Here is a 13901-nt window from a genome sequence, read left to right on the forward strand (position 1 = left end):
TTTACAGATTGAAGAATGATAAAAACCTAATTACTTGTATAGGATATAAACATAGAAAGAAATATGATTTACTCTGTGAAAGCTCAGTGAGAAACTGAGGGTATCAGATTCTTTTGAGGTTGAGAGTTTCGGGTTAGTTTTGAAAATTGCTTTTGTGGAATACATAAAAGAACAATTAGAAACCAAGTTCCCCTTTTAAGTGCATGCTGTCAAGAGAATTTCCCACTCTCATCCAGAAGAATAAAGTAAGTTTACTTTTGAGAGAAGATGCACAATGCACTTGACTCGGAGATGGCAGCAAAGCTAAGGCTAAGGCAACATGTCATCCTGGAAATGGGAGAATTAAAGAAAAAAATCCCAGATGTAAAGTGGAATTTACCATTTCTGCAACTCTCTTACCCTAACAAGTTTCCCAGATAATGAAATCCAGACTTATAGTGTCTAAGCAGAAGACAGAAATATTATTGTAGGAAGAAACAGCCCAAAAGAAAAGATTTAGACAGAGTTATGTGACAGCCATCTCCCCCTTGCATCATACTATAACAACGTGTTCATGCCCCTCCTAGTTTCTGGTCAGCTTATTTGAGCCTTTTTCAAGCAGAGATAATATCCCAGGTTCACCATTTATTTGTTTTATTTGGTTTTTAAGTAAAATCTCTTATATCATGGACAAAGACAAAAAGAGAAAACAAAGAATATGACAAACTAAATGAAATAGAGACAAAGTAGAAATCAGAATAAACTTCAATGAAACTATAATTGAGTGCTTCAGGGAGCAACACTTATTTACTCATCCAATAAATATTCATTAAGAAGGAGCATAAAGAATCTATGCCGGTCACTGTTCCAGGCACTCAGGATATGTGGATAAACCTCCCGTGTCCTTGTGGCCTTATATTTGATGGATGAGAGAAAATATTTCACCCATGAAAACAATAGTAGGATATTATGAACAGGAATACTTAGAGAAGAAGCAATTTTGAAAATGCATGTTATACAATTAAAAATTAATGGAAGAGTTGGAATTGAAGAAAATACTTAGATACTTTAAGAAAATTATAGAGAGAAAATAGGGAAGAAAATCATAAGAGAAAAAACTTAAACCAGTGGGAATTCATAAAGAGAAAAAGAGAAAATGAAAAGTGAGGGGAGGAGGAATTACCAAAGTAATGCTAAAATAAAATGCCCCGCAACTCATGCACATAGGTTTTCCTCTCATGGAATCATTTGCAGGTTCTGAAAATCACCATGGTTTCTCTGCCTTCTTGTCTTCCACTTGCTGGACTCTCTGCTTGGAGCTACTGCTCCACTTTCTGAATGGCATTCATGTACCTGTGAAGACCCAGTGAGCATCATCTCCCCAGAAGGCCGCCCCTCGCCCTCTGCCTCACCCAGCCCTGATGCCGGCAGGTCCCCCTCCTTGTGCTCTCATTGCGCTTGTGTTTCTTTTCTTGATGAACACCCTCATTTGATGTCAGCTTACTTTTCTTCCATTAGAATGTGATCTTCTGGAATGTGGGAACCATATTTTAGTCATTGATGAAGTCTCAATTCTTAGCATAATACTTCAGTTCCTAATAGTTTTTTATTTAATCTTCAAAACAATCTTAAGAAGGATGGGAGTTTCTTTAACACATGAAGAAAGTGAGACTCAGAGAGAATAAGTAACTTACATTAGACCATACCTTTTGTAAGTGGTAGGGCAAAATTCAAACCCAAGCCTTTGGGATCCTAAAGATTTTCCTGCAGTGTTTTGAGATACGCTGGATTCTTGAATAGTGAGCCTCTACCAAAATGGCCTGGGAGTGAGATATCTCAGGCCTTGTTCTTAGCTGAGAACAGTCAGCTATATGATCTTCAGCAAATTAGTTTGTTTCCCTTTTATAAGTCTGCTTTCTGGTTCTGAGAGCCACATTTCCCTGGCAAGGCACCTGTGTTTGCTAGTGGCATGCTGCTTGTGGTAGTGGGTACTGAAGCTCTGCAAAGCATAAAAAATAAAAACCCATAAATGTGAGTAATAGGTTTTAATGCAACCCGCTCTATGTTTGGAAGTGGATTTTCTTAAATATGGGACTGCATTCTTCTAAATGATCCATACTTTGCTTTTCTCTACATTTCCCTCCTAGCCTAGCAAAGACTGAAATTGCACAAAGGTAATGTTAGGTTAGTGTATTATTACTTCTTGATAGTTTTGATTAAAATAAAGACTAATGTTAATATTATTAAAGCCATTTAAATTTCATCTCTACCCTAAACATTGCAATGTGTAAGTGAAGACAATATTAGAAGATGTCAAGAAACAAAATTAGTCGGACAAGATGTTTTATTTGAAAACTTTTAACAAAACCTCTAATAGGTGGGAACTGAAAATATTAAACCTTGTTTTGACACTATTCATTTAATAGAGAGAAATATGTTGGATGGCATAAAAGTCATTTTTTAAAGACAAAAGAAATTTGACACAATGTAGTTTAAAAAGATTTATTTTTGGTGAAAAATAGAATTCTCTCTATTTTATAGCTTTACATCCTATTTCTTCCATTTGATACTGAAAAATGGAAAAAGATAACTCATATCTAAAGAGACACTGATTCCAATGCATTTTCAATTCAAATAAAGTCTTCACTTAACAATGAAATTCATATAAAAAGAACTTTTTTTCTCTTTTCCTCTTTTTATTTATGTACCCACAATCAGACAAGCCATAACACTATCTAAACAACTGTATGTATTAACAAACAAACATAGATCAATAGCTATAATTTGACACACATGCACCGTTCTCTGTGAAAACATCAATAGTCTAAAAGCTGAGTGGGCATAGCTGGAAAAAATATGCTTCACAGACACAATGTTGGCAGAAGATTAAATAACCAGATGTCAGGGAGAAAAAAAATTCAATGAGACTGAATGCATATTGGAAATGTACAGGTATTCTGTAGAACTAAACTGTTCAAGATTAATAATAAGAAAATTATCTTCTGCTTCCAGTCATTCAATTACTATGTGTGCAAATATTTTGGATTGGATGTTTCCTATTCAAATATATTATTATCTATCTAAGGAGTCCTGTTGGGAATCAAGGTAGAAGGAGGATATGAGTTGCACAATGCAGTCCAATCTGAAAACAGTATCTTAAGTTGCTATAGAGCCTTTCAAAAGTGAAACCACAGATGACTCATGTCATTCAAATCTATAGCACTGTGATGGAGCAATGAAAAGGGAATATATAACTTAGTAATGGGCTCAGGCAGCTGAGAGAAGCCAAGTTTATGTAGAACATTTGATTTAAAATAGATGAAATTCAAGAGTGTGTCAACTCAGCCAGCACCTACACAAACCAAAAAGCAAATAAGCCATTTACCATTTTATTATAAAGCAATACGGATGTGGATAGGGCAGTGCACCAGGGACAGGGGCCATACAACATTTTTATCATTTTCCAATGTTATGATATAAAATAATTCATTGTAATTACATGCAGTAGAAGACAGTGTGTCTCCTATCACTATTTTTTAAGGGGTGACTCCTGGCTTTCGTGCATACTCAAATTGTCAGAAGTGACCATAGCAGGAGAAATACCAATTTATCTCAGAAAAATTTTAATTCTGTTTTTAGAAATTCTTAGATTGAGTTCTATAAGCACCATCTCACATAAATTCTGTAATTCCTGAAATTACTTAAAGAGTGGAATCTCACTGTTTCTGTAATCTTCATACATACAAGAAGGGAACACAAAATGTTAAACTAATTCACTTGCTTATGTAAATGTTATATGTTAGATTCTGTCTAGAAAAATAAGAGAATGAGGAGAGGAAATAGACTGTGGAATAGGGCTTAATATTGGATGAAATTATATAGATGGGAGAGGATAGAGAGTAAGAGGGGTTATCTTCCCTGAGAACAACTGAGAGAGAAACAAAACCTGTGATTTAGAACAGAGATGTTAAGGTAAATATGAAGACTTCTGATCAGAACATGGGCATGAGAGCAGATATTCAAGAATGTATCAGGCAGAAGGCAAAACATGGTTTCAAAGTGGTGAGTCGCAGATTTAAGAGAGGCAAGCAAGACAAAAAACAGAAAGCCTAGGCCCTCAGGATAGGCATGGTGTGAAAGGGGAATATAAAAATTAACCTATATTTAAAAAGGTAACCAAATATGCATTTTTATATGGCCTAAACAGTATTATAAGCAAAAATTTGATAAATACAGGTAGGTAGAGGATAGATGGATAGATACGTAAATAGAGAAAGATGATAAATAGATAGATGGATACATGATAGCATTTTTGCAAGAAATCAGCAGGAAAAGTGTATCAACAAAATAAATTGACAAATGACAGGTTCAGACATCCAACTATCCAAAAAGTGTATGTAACAATAGTCAACTAGTAAGGAAAGAAATAATAAATAATCTATGCTACATTTTAATACATCAAGTTGGCTAATGTTAAAACAATAAAGAAGACATAACACTACAGCAAGACAGTGCTGATATGTGAGCACTCTTTAAAGAAAAAGTATTATAATCTTGCATTTCTATTAACTACTTCAAGAAATTCATTCTATATAAATAATTATGGACTTATGTAAAGTTTTAATCATATGTATCTGTTTTAATGTATGCATACAAATGTATAAACCATTAACACACATCATCAGAGTGTTTCAGAGAAGCCTAAACTGAGATTCAGGTCTCTTTCCAGACCTCTGGTCAAGTGAAATCTCCTCCTGGGCCTCTTTGGAGGTTTCTAAGGACTAAGGACATGGAGGGAGAGAGTTGAAGAGTATGGCTCATGGATTATGTTGAATTGCTGGGAGAAAGTAGAATGTAAAGACAGTGATTTGAAGAAGGATTTTGTAAGACCCTAACTATAAACTACACTGCATTAGGTCCCTAGAGACAAGGTTCAATAAGCATTTAGAGTTGCTGTGAAGACTGGATGCTTTTACACAGTGTGACGTTTTAGAAATGTTCAAGATTGCAGGAGAAAGGCAACCCGGTAAAGGGGGGTCATGTTGACAAAGGAGGCCTGGTAACAGTGACAGCAATAAGGCATTACCCCCATGTGGCCTTCAAGAAACAGGCATCACCTGATGCTGAAATGAAAGCATGGAAGAACTTCCCATGTGGACATGCATGACACTCCTGGGGAGCCAGAGACTTTTGGGGAGATCCTTACAGGTATTGTGGTATGAAACACTGACCAAAGACATTGTCAAAATCATCATAGAAACACCTCCACAGAAACCCCAAATAAGGGGCCAAATGCCCTACAATTCCCAAGTTGAGCAGGAAATACATAGAAGATTCTGGAATAAAGCAGAAGTAGCAATATGAGAATCTTCATAAATGTTCTTAGTTATGGAGTAAACTGACTACATGTTAATCTTCTCCCTCTTTTAACTGACATGTTGTGGAACCAGCTACTAGAGAGAATAAAGAACATGAATGACAGGGCTGTGGCTCTGATGGAATAAATTTGCTTTGGCTCCAAATACTCATTGGGAGAAGGAATTTAGCAGACATAGTAAGCCCCCACCAACTAGGTGATGTGAATCTACCTATAGGACATGTAAGACCCATCAGAAATGAAAGCATCTCAAAGGGAGAGGAGGAGTTGAATGGCAGAATGCTGGCAAACCTCCTGGGCCCAGATGCCTGGAATAGATCCAAGGCTAGAATACAATCTCTATAAGATACTTTTTTTAGCTAGCTCACACTTGCTGGTATTTACAAACATTGTTTTTTTCTACCTACAGAACTAGGAGTTGGTGCCCTGAAGAATACTCTGAACACCATTATGTCTGAACTCATGCCCATCCCCAGACATGTCCTCAAAGTATATAAAACACAGGTAAGAAAATAAATATCCACATCCCAAATTATAGCTCAAAGGGTTAAGCCCCCAAGTCTCAGATCTTACAGGAAGAGAAAAGTCCTCTCTTTCTCACACACACGTGGGTACAGACACACACACAATATGAGAGAAAATAAAAAGTCCGGACAAGTTGCCCAACTAAGTGGTTATAAGAAAACAGAGGGAGAAGAAAAGGGAGAATGTGGCATTAAGAAATAATATGAAAGTAATGAGACAAATACACATTTTTTTAAACACGCATTTAAAAAATTCAAATTACAGACACAGAAAGGAAGCTAAAAAGCTCCTAATAATGACAAGTGAGAAAAACTAAAAAGGAGATTAACACAGAGAGGAGGTACCTGATACACAGGTGAGATGAAGATGTGTGTTTTTGAAGCAGGGTACTCAACAAACATAACAAAGGACACCCAGATATAATAGAATATAGGTTCTTTAACATAATAAGTGTATGAAATTTTAAATCAAAATATGTACTGACTTGTAGGAAAAACCAAAACAGAATACTCAAGACCACAAAATATCTTGGATTAGTAATTTTTGAAATTCAAGGATAAAGGTAGAAATATTTTGGCAATCCAAAGAGAAGAAGCAAATTACAGGCAAATAGGGTAATCCTGGGCTGGACCCACACAGCTACATAGTCAAACATCTGTGATGAGAAGCCAGTGAAACAATGCTGTCATGTCTTGAAAGAAACAATACACCAAGACTTAGTTCAATTAGAAAAACAACAGGAGTTTTCTGAACATGAAGGAATCCAGGGAGTTCAATACTTGTGAGTTCTTTTTGAAAACAAATAACAATGACAGCAACACAACAAAATGTCCTAAACATTAATTCCAACAAGAGATGAATCAAAACAAAGATTTCAGCATTTATAGAAGCCATGATTTTTATAAAGTATCTTAGTTTCACTCAAATTACTTAAATATAAAAATAATACTAGGAGGTTTTGTTAATTCAAGAAACTTGAAAACAGCAGAGTAATTATTCATCTTACTAAATATAAAACAATCAAAATTATTACATGAATATGTAGAGGCAGGTGAGGGGAGGTATGATAAATGAGAATGTTAGTGCCCTTTCTTTCCTGGCATGAAGCAAATCAATACCACCATAAGTTGAAACATGGAAATTTAAAAACTTTGTTTTTCTTAACCTTAACAACATCTTTTAGAAAAATAGTATCTTTTTTTTATCAGAGATTTTTCTTTTAATTCAGCTATGTTTGCAATTTCCATTGCACATTTTTTTTCTTCTGCTAAATTCATGTAAATGGGATGAATACTTTTCATTTCAAAAATTGCATGTGTTTACAAGGACCCAAATTAATGAAACCAGTACTTTCATCCATTCTCTCTGTCTCTCTTGCCTTTTCTCTCCATCCCTATTTCCCTCCTTCCATCCCTCCACATATTAGGTGGTTATCTTTAGAACATTTTCTGTTATTCCTTTTAATTTTTCATTTCTGTATTTTTGACTTTTACAGTGTATTTGTGTATATGCACGCATGATGTTTGTGTGTGTGTTGTCAAATAAAAAAAAAATCTGGGCTTAGTAAGGAGAGACTTTATTCAAAAGGATTATGGGGCAGAGGGTATTGTAGTAAAAGATGGAGACTATTTTCAATGAAGAGAGCTTTGACCACAGGAACTGAAAGGATCTCAAGAGTTAGGCACAAAGAGTTTTCTCTTTTTTAGAGAGGAATAAACAGGGCAGAAAGAACTGGATGTGAGGAAGTGAGTTAAAAGGGTGACATGATTGGACAGTAGGTCAGAGAATGTTATACTCTGAAGCCAGTCTCTTTCTCCAGAGGGGCTGTATATGCTGCTCAGGTTAGGGAAAGCAGTTAAAGTTCAAGGAACTCGGGGCAGCAGAAAATTTTAACCAAAGTTTGTTTAATAAGCATTGTGTTCAGACTGATGAGCAGGGCAAGCAGTTTAGCTAATCTGTTTTGGGGCACAGAAAGGGAGTTTGGAGGATCTGTATCTGGCCTTGTCATAGATCAGAAAGGAGAGCATTCGTGTGTCTTACCAGGTCATGTGAGAAGATGTGGACTTTGCAGTGAGCCGATACTCCAAACCACGGACGGACGGAGGTACTGTTGACTTCTCTGGTCCTTTCTTGTTTTCCTGGATCACAAAGCTCAGACAAAAATGCAACATTTTCTATGTTTCTCTGTGTATGTGATATATATATATATATATATAATTTATACATATCTACATACAGATATACATTATATATTTACATGTACTATATAAAATCAACTTGCTATTATATATACACAGAATAAATATTATACACACATCATATATATAGTCTTTTATGCTGAAAAAAAACATGTAGAACAGTCAATATGAAAATAAATCAAATAGAAATAATAGCAGTCATTAAACCAAACTAAGCCTCTTTCTTTTGGGGTACATTTTGAGTATTGCAGTATTTAATCACCAATCTCACAGGTGGAATTCAATTCAGACTTGATATGTACACTGTTTAAGTATTTCTGATTTCTTTATAAAGATACAACTAAAAGAATTGCCACAGGGAATTCTTAGTCAGTGTCCAGAAATATGGCCTACAGCCAGAGTTGGGGAATACAGGCCCCCTCACTGATTCCATGTAGCCCATCTCAGGTGTTGACTACCTGAAGAATAAAATATATTCATTTTCTCATTCATTCTTTCACTCTTTGAAGAAATATTTTTGAAACCCTTCCTTTCTCTTGTGTCCAGTGGAGAGTATAAAAACAAATATGGTATATGCTGTTCCCTCTAGGAGTCTGTTACCTTCGCTTTGATTATAACCTTCTGGTGTGTCAATGATTTAGATAATATAAGAAAACAACATAAAATGCCACAAGATAATACGGGACAAACTAAGCAAATACAAAATATGTACTATTAGGTTAAAATAATAAAGAGAACAGTGCAGTGTGAGACAAACCACCATGGATTCTACATCATCTACCTGGATGCGTGGTGGGTTTGGTTAAGAGACAAAATGCATATGTAAGCCCAGATGGGTGGGAGGCAGGGCAAAAACCATGGGGTGGGGATGGTAGCAAACATAATAGTTTAGAGATCAGGCTTTTTTATTTGAGAAAGGATTTCAGACTCTGGCCCACCTTGGTTCATACCTTCTACTATTTCCTTAGGGTGACTCACATAAACATCCATGGCTATCCATGGCTGGAGGCAATCACATGCCTATTAATCTCAGCTAGCACTTTCCTTTCTCCTATCTCAAAGGAACCAGGATAGACTCATTATCAAGGGATATTCACTGATATTTTATCACAATGTGGCCCTGCCAACTCCTGCCTGGTTCTAGGATGAAGTAGCCATCATATTCATTGTGTAGCTATCTCTATTTCAAGGAAAGTTGAATTTGTTATTCTTTACTTTGTCATTTGGCTGAGCCTTGATGTCTTTTACCTTGGCTTTCCAGCTAATCCATTCTTCACCTTCTCTGTAAGACCTCTTACTTTTATTTACTGGTACAACTATGTGCATGTTCACAAGGCAAATTGGAGTCAACTGCAAATAGAAATACACAGCTTCTTTAAGGCCAGATAAGGCTCTATAACTTAATCAATATCTAATTAAACATATCTCCTAACACTTGTTACTCATTTATATAGGATTTTATATTAAGCAAACAATTTATAATCATGTTTTTTTCCCCTTCCTCCCAGCACTGTCTCATGGGTAATTAACCCGTAGCACAGAGAGGTTTGGTGACTGAGCTCAAGTCACACAGCAAAGAAAATCATCTATATGCCATCCATCCTTCCAGCAAATCTCCCTTTACATTTTTTACATTTTCAGTACTACTGTCTTTATTCCAGAATGTCCTTGCCCTGCCATGCTATGAGCATACTAGGTTTCCTCAATTTTAAAATATCACTGATGTTTAGATGACAAATCATTTTAAACATAGCTTTTGGAAGCTAATGGGAGATAGATATACATTTACGAAGTTAAACATACACCTTTATTAGTCATGCATATGTGGATTTGGATAACGTTAAATGTCAAAAACCCAACAAGTTGTATGTTACAGTTGAAAAATATGGTATTTCTTCATCCCCAAGTATCCCTTGGAACTCTAAAGGCTCAGTTCAAATGTAAGCATATCAAGGAAGCATTTCCTGTTTGCCTCACCTGGAAATGAGTGTGCCCTCTCTAAAAATTCAATAGCACTTGCTTGTTAACTTCTCATTTAAGTGCATTGCTTATCTAGCCAGGCTATGCTCTTTTCATAGGACCATTACTGTAAAAGATGTTAGAATATCTTATATTCCCAAGCACGTTATGTGAATGCAATAGGCACCCAATAAATATTTCTTGCCTGTCTACATAGAACCAAAATGAGAGATGAATCTCTGTCAGTTAAGTAAAAGACAAATATTTTGCTTACACAATATCATAGGTCTTTTCTCCTGAAGGTGACTCTTTGGGTGCTGTAAATATTTGGCAATACCAAAGCCTTTTCTAACTGGTTAATTGTTATTATGTTCTCACAATATATTTGGGTTCTCACAGGTAAGCAGGAATTTAAGTCTCAAGTTAGCTCTCATCAGATTCTTCCCAGTCAGAGGAGTCTTCTTTTCAGATGGCCTCACTCTAATCCTGAGGAGGTCGTGGGCAGAGACAAGCTGTGTGTCTTCTGCAGCGGCCTCAGAAGGGTAATGAACACCGAGAAGTGGAGGCTCACAGTCCTGGTGCAGAGCACATCTAAATGGAAAAGAAACAAGTGCATGGCACACGTTTAAGTGGCTCATCTTCCTTTAGTCCCACAAGTGGCCTAGACCACTTGTCTTTTCAAGTTTTTGCCTCTGGTTTTAACAGTGTTGTTACTTTTTTTCCTTCAATCTCTCTACTAGTAGCCACTTCTTGCAGTTGTTATTGTAACTTTCTCTGGCATCAGTCTTGGTGGAAGCAAGTTAATCAAACATTTTTAATGAGCAAAATCAGGGTAAATGAGGATTCTAAGATCAGAAGGAGACATATATAGACCTCTGTGAGGGAAGTGGAAGCATTTAGTTCCTGAAGTTTGGCCTATATAGTATTTCCTTCTCCCTTTCTTTCTGATACCATCTGTGCCACTCAACCTCATCCCTACTTCCTTGAGGGCCCCCTGCTGTCCCAAGATTCTTAGCTTGCTGTTTGCTAGTCTTAAGGGGCATTTGCCAATATCTCAGAATTGGAATTTTTATCCCCTTTCACTAATCATTGCATCCCTTCCCTAAATCCCTAGCTAGCTGATATAATAAATACATTTTTGGAAGTGATGCTGACTTATTTGTGTGATGACACATGTAGTGCATTTGGGAGTCTTCAGTGCATTCAAATAAGGGTAGAGTTCAGACTGCATCATTAGGGGTAAAGAGTTATTTCTCTTTAGCCCTCAGTTCTCACCTCATCCAGGGTCCATGATCTTTCCTGTTATGAATGTAATAGCAGAAGAACTATAACACAAACAATTCAGGTAAACCAACACAGAAGCTATAACCTCATGTGCATAATTTTTTTATGTATAGAGGAAAGTAAGTTTATTATTTTTTGGTGAGTTTTAAAGAAGTTACTTAAAAAGTTAGGAATTTGTTTTATTATGTTGATTATTCATTGCCCTGCCCTTCTCTAGGTACCACAGGTGTCCATTCTGCATTCTTTAGTGTAGACTGCTACTTACACATTCCTGATACACTATTTTTTTTAATGAAGCGTGATTTCTAATTTTTTTTTATTTTTAGTGTTGCCTATGTCTTACTTGTATTTGCCTTCATTAACTCATGGAATTGTGAAACCAAAAGGAACCTATAAACTATTTAGTTCTGCTTTCTCCTTTCATAAAGTAGGAAAGCAGACACATTAAGTGATTATTTCAATGTTACTGGCTAATCAAATAACCAATCAGGATAAACATTAGTCAATATAATGTTGGGTCCAGTACAATTACTTAATGTCATTTTCTTTTGAAGTAGTTTTTCCTTAAGAAGTTGCCTTTAATGATACCACATATAACTTTTCCTTAAATATTTGAATAACTTTCTGCTTCTTGTCCTCCTAAAATTTTCAGGCTATTGCAAATATTAATGGAAAATAATTCCAAACCTGGGTACTAACTTGGTCAAAGGCAAAATGATCTACATATTCATGCTAGCTTTGATAGGCTGGCACGTCTCCAGCATATAGTAAACAGAAACATAGAGAAGACCTTTATTCCTGATGCTGTGCTTAGCACGGTGGTATCTAATATATTAGAAATGTTTTCCCAAGTTTCCGTCTGTTAAAATATTTCATAATGATATCAAGGTCAGTGCAAGCAGAGGCTATTTGTTCTGTAGATACCAGACATGCAAGGTAAACCTTCTAGGAGACTATTACAAGCCTTCAACAAAACACCTGCTAAGGATGTAAATTTTCATTCTCTCTGTAAATCTTCAGCTTGCATATCTCACGGAAACTTCTGCCAATTCATACCCAACACTTCTTAACTCAGTTCTTGAATAGACGTCAGCAAAGAACATTTATTATATAATTTACAAAGCCATTGAGGACTCAGATACACCTAGGAATTTCTGCAAAGTTAGAAAGTATATGTGTCTCCCATTATCCAAGTATGACATGCAAGACTCAGACGTTTGTTTTTTTGTGTGTTTTTTTTTATCAGAAGCTTCAAAGCAAATGATTTGCTAATAATTGGAACATGTACAGTGAAATTTGTTATCCAATCTCCTTGAGTAGACTAATTTTCATGCCCTTATAAGTTGGACACAATTAAGTCCACTTGATAAACATCATGAGATATGCCCTTGCGCTAGGTTCTGATCCTCCAGTGTTGTAACCTATTATGAAAGTTTCAAAATCAAATGTTACCATTGGAAATTTAACAAGTATCTGAAATTGCAAGTGGCAATACAACTTCCTATGGAAATGAAAACAAATGCATCTCTTCTGTTTGTATCGTGTAGGTATAATCCATATATGAATATGACTGTATTACGCATACAAGGTGGTGGTGTCTATCCAGTCAGTGCTGGGACAAAGATGCACTGCATGTAGGAACAAAGTGGGCAGTGGCAGCCCTACTGAGGCTCCACCCTCAACTGCAGGCAAGCAGGCTGCGTGCATAAGAGCAAGAGCAGAAATTTGAAAAGGAAGCTTGTGAATGCATTTGAGTCACCTTCGTGGACTCCCCAAAATGACTGGGGAACATTTTGACTGCAGTGGGCTATGTATTCATGATCTGATTTGTAATCCACAGGACTTTCAGATGACTGGATAAATCTTTCCCAATTATTCCAGTCCTCATTCTTCCTTCTCTTGACAAATGCCTAGAATCTGTATCACTAACATTTGACACACTCTATGAGATCCCTCTCCAGTTGTTTCCTGCCTATAACCTTATCTTTAAACCATCTTTAAAATTGTGATTTTCAGTTTTGTTTTTAAGTAGGTAAATCAAGCACATTGTATATGTTCAAATGTTATCAAAAAGTAAAGAGTGAAGAGTAATCCTTCCCTTCCTCCCTTTTGTCCTCCTCAGGGGATTATGAAAGTGTCTACCATTACCAATTTCTTATATACCCTTCCATAGAAATTGTACAAATATCATAGACTTTATAACCTCTCACTGATTATGTGCCATATTCCTTAGAAAAAGAAAAGCCAGAGTGTATATATGATACTCGATAAATATTTACTGATTAATTGAAAAGAAAGATTGTTTCAGTGTTTGTCAGAATCTCAGAATCCCAAGGATGGATGAAATTGCAGAGGTAACATGCTGATCTCTAGACTCTCAGAGCATAAACAGTCATACACATTGATACTCAGCTCCCATGCTACCGAGCATAAAGAGTTAACACTGCTGGAGAATTTAAGATGAATTATCCTATGGAGAGTAACAGACCCTGAAAAAGGAAGCTGAGCTCTGGCATTTTACACCTTGCAAAGACAAATGCTTTTCAGTGTGTATTAAAAGCCCTCTTTGTGATCAAAAG

This window comes from Manis javanica, chromosome 9, assembly GCF_040802235.1.
Source record: "Manis javanica isolate MJ-LG chromosome 9, MJ_LKY, whole genome shotgun sequence".
NCBI classification, from domain to species: domain Eukaryota; kingdom Metazoa; phylum Chordata; class Mammalia; order Pholidota; family Manidae; genus Manis; species Manis javanica.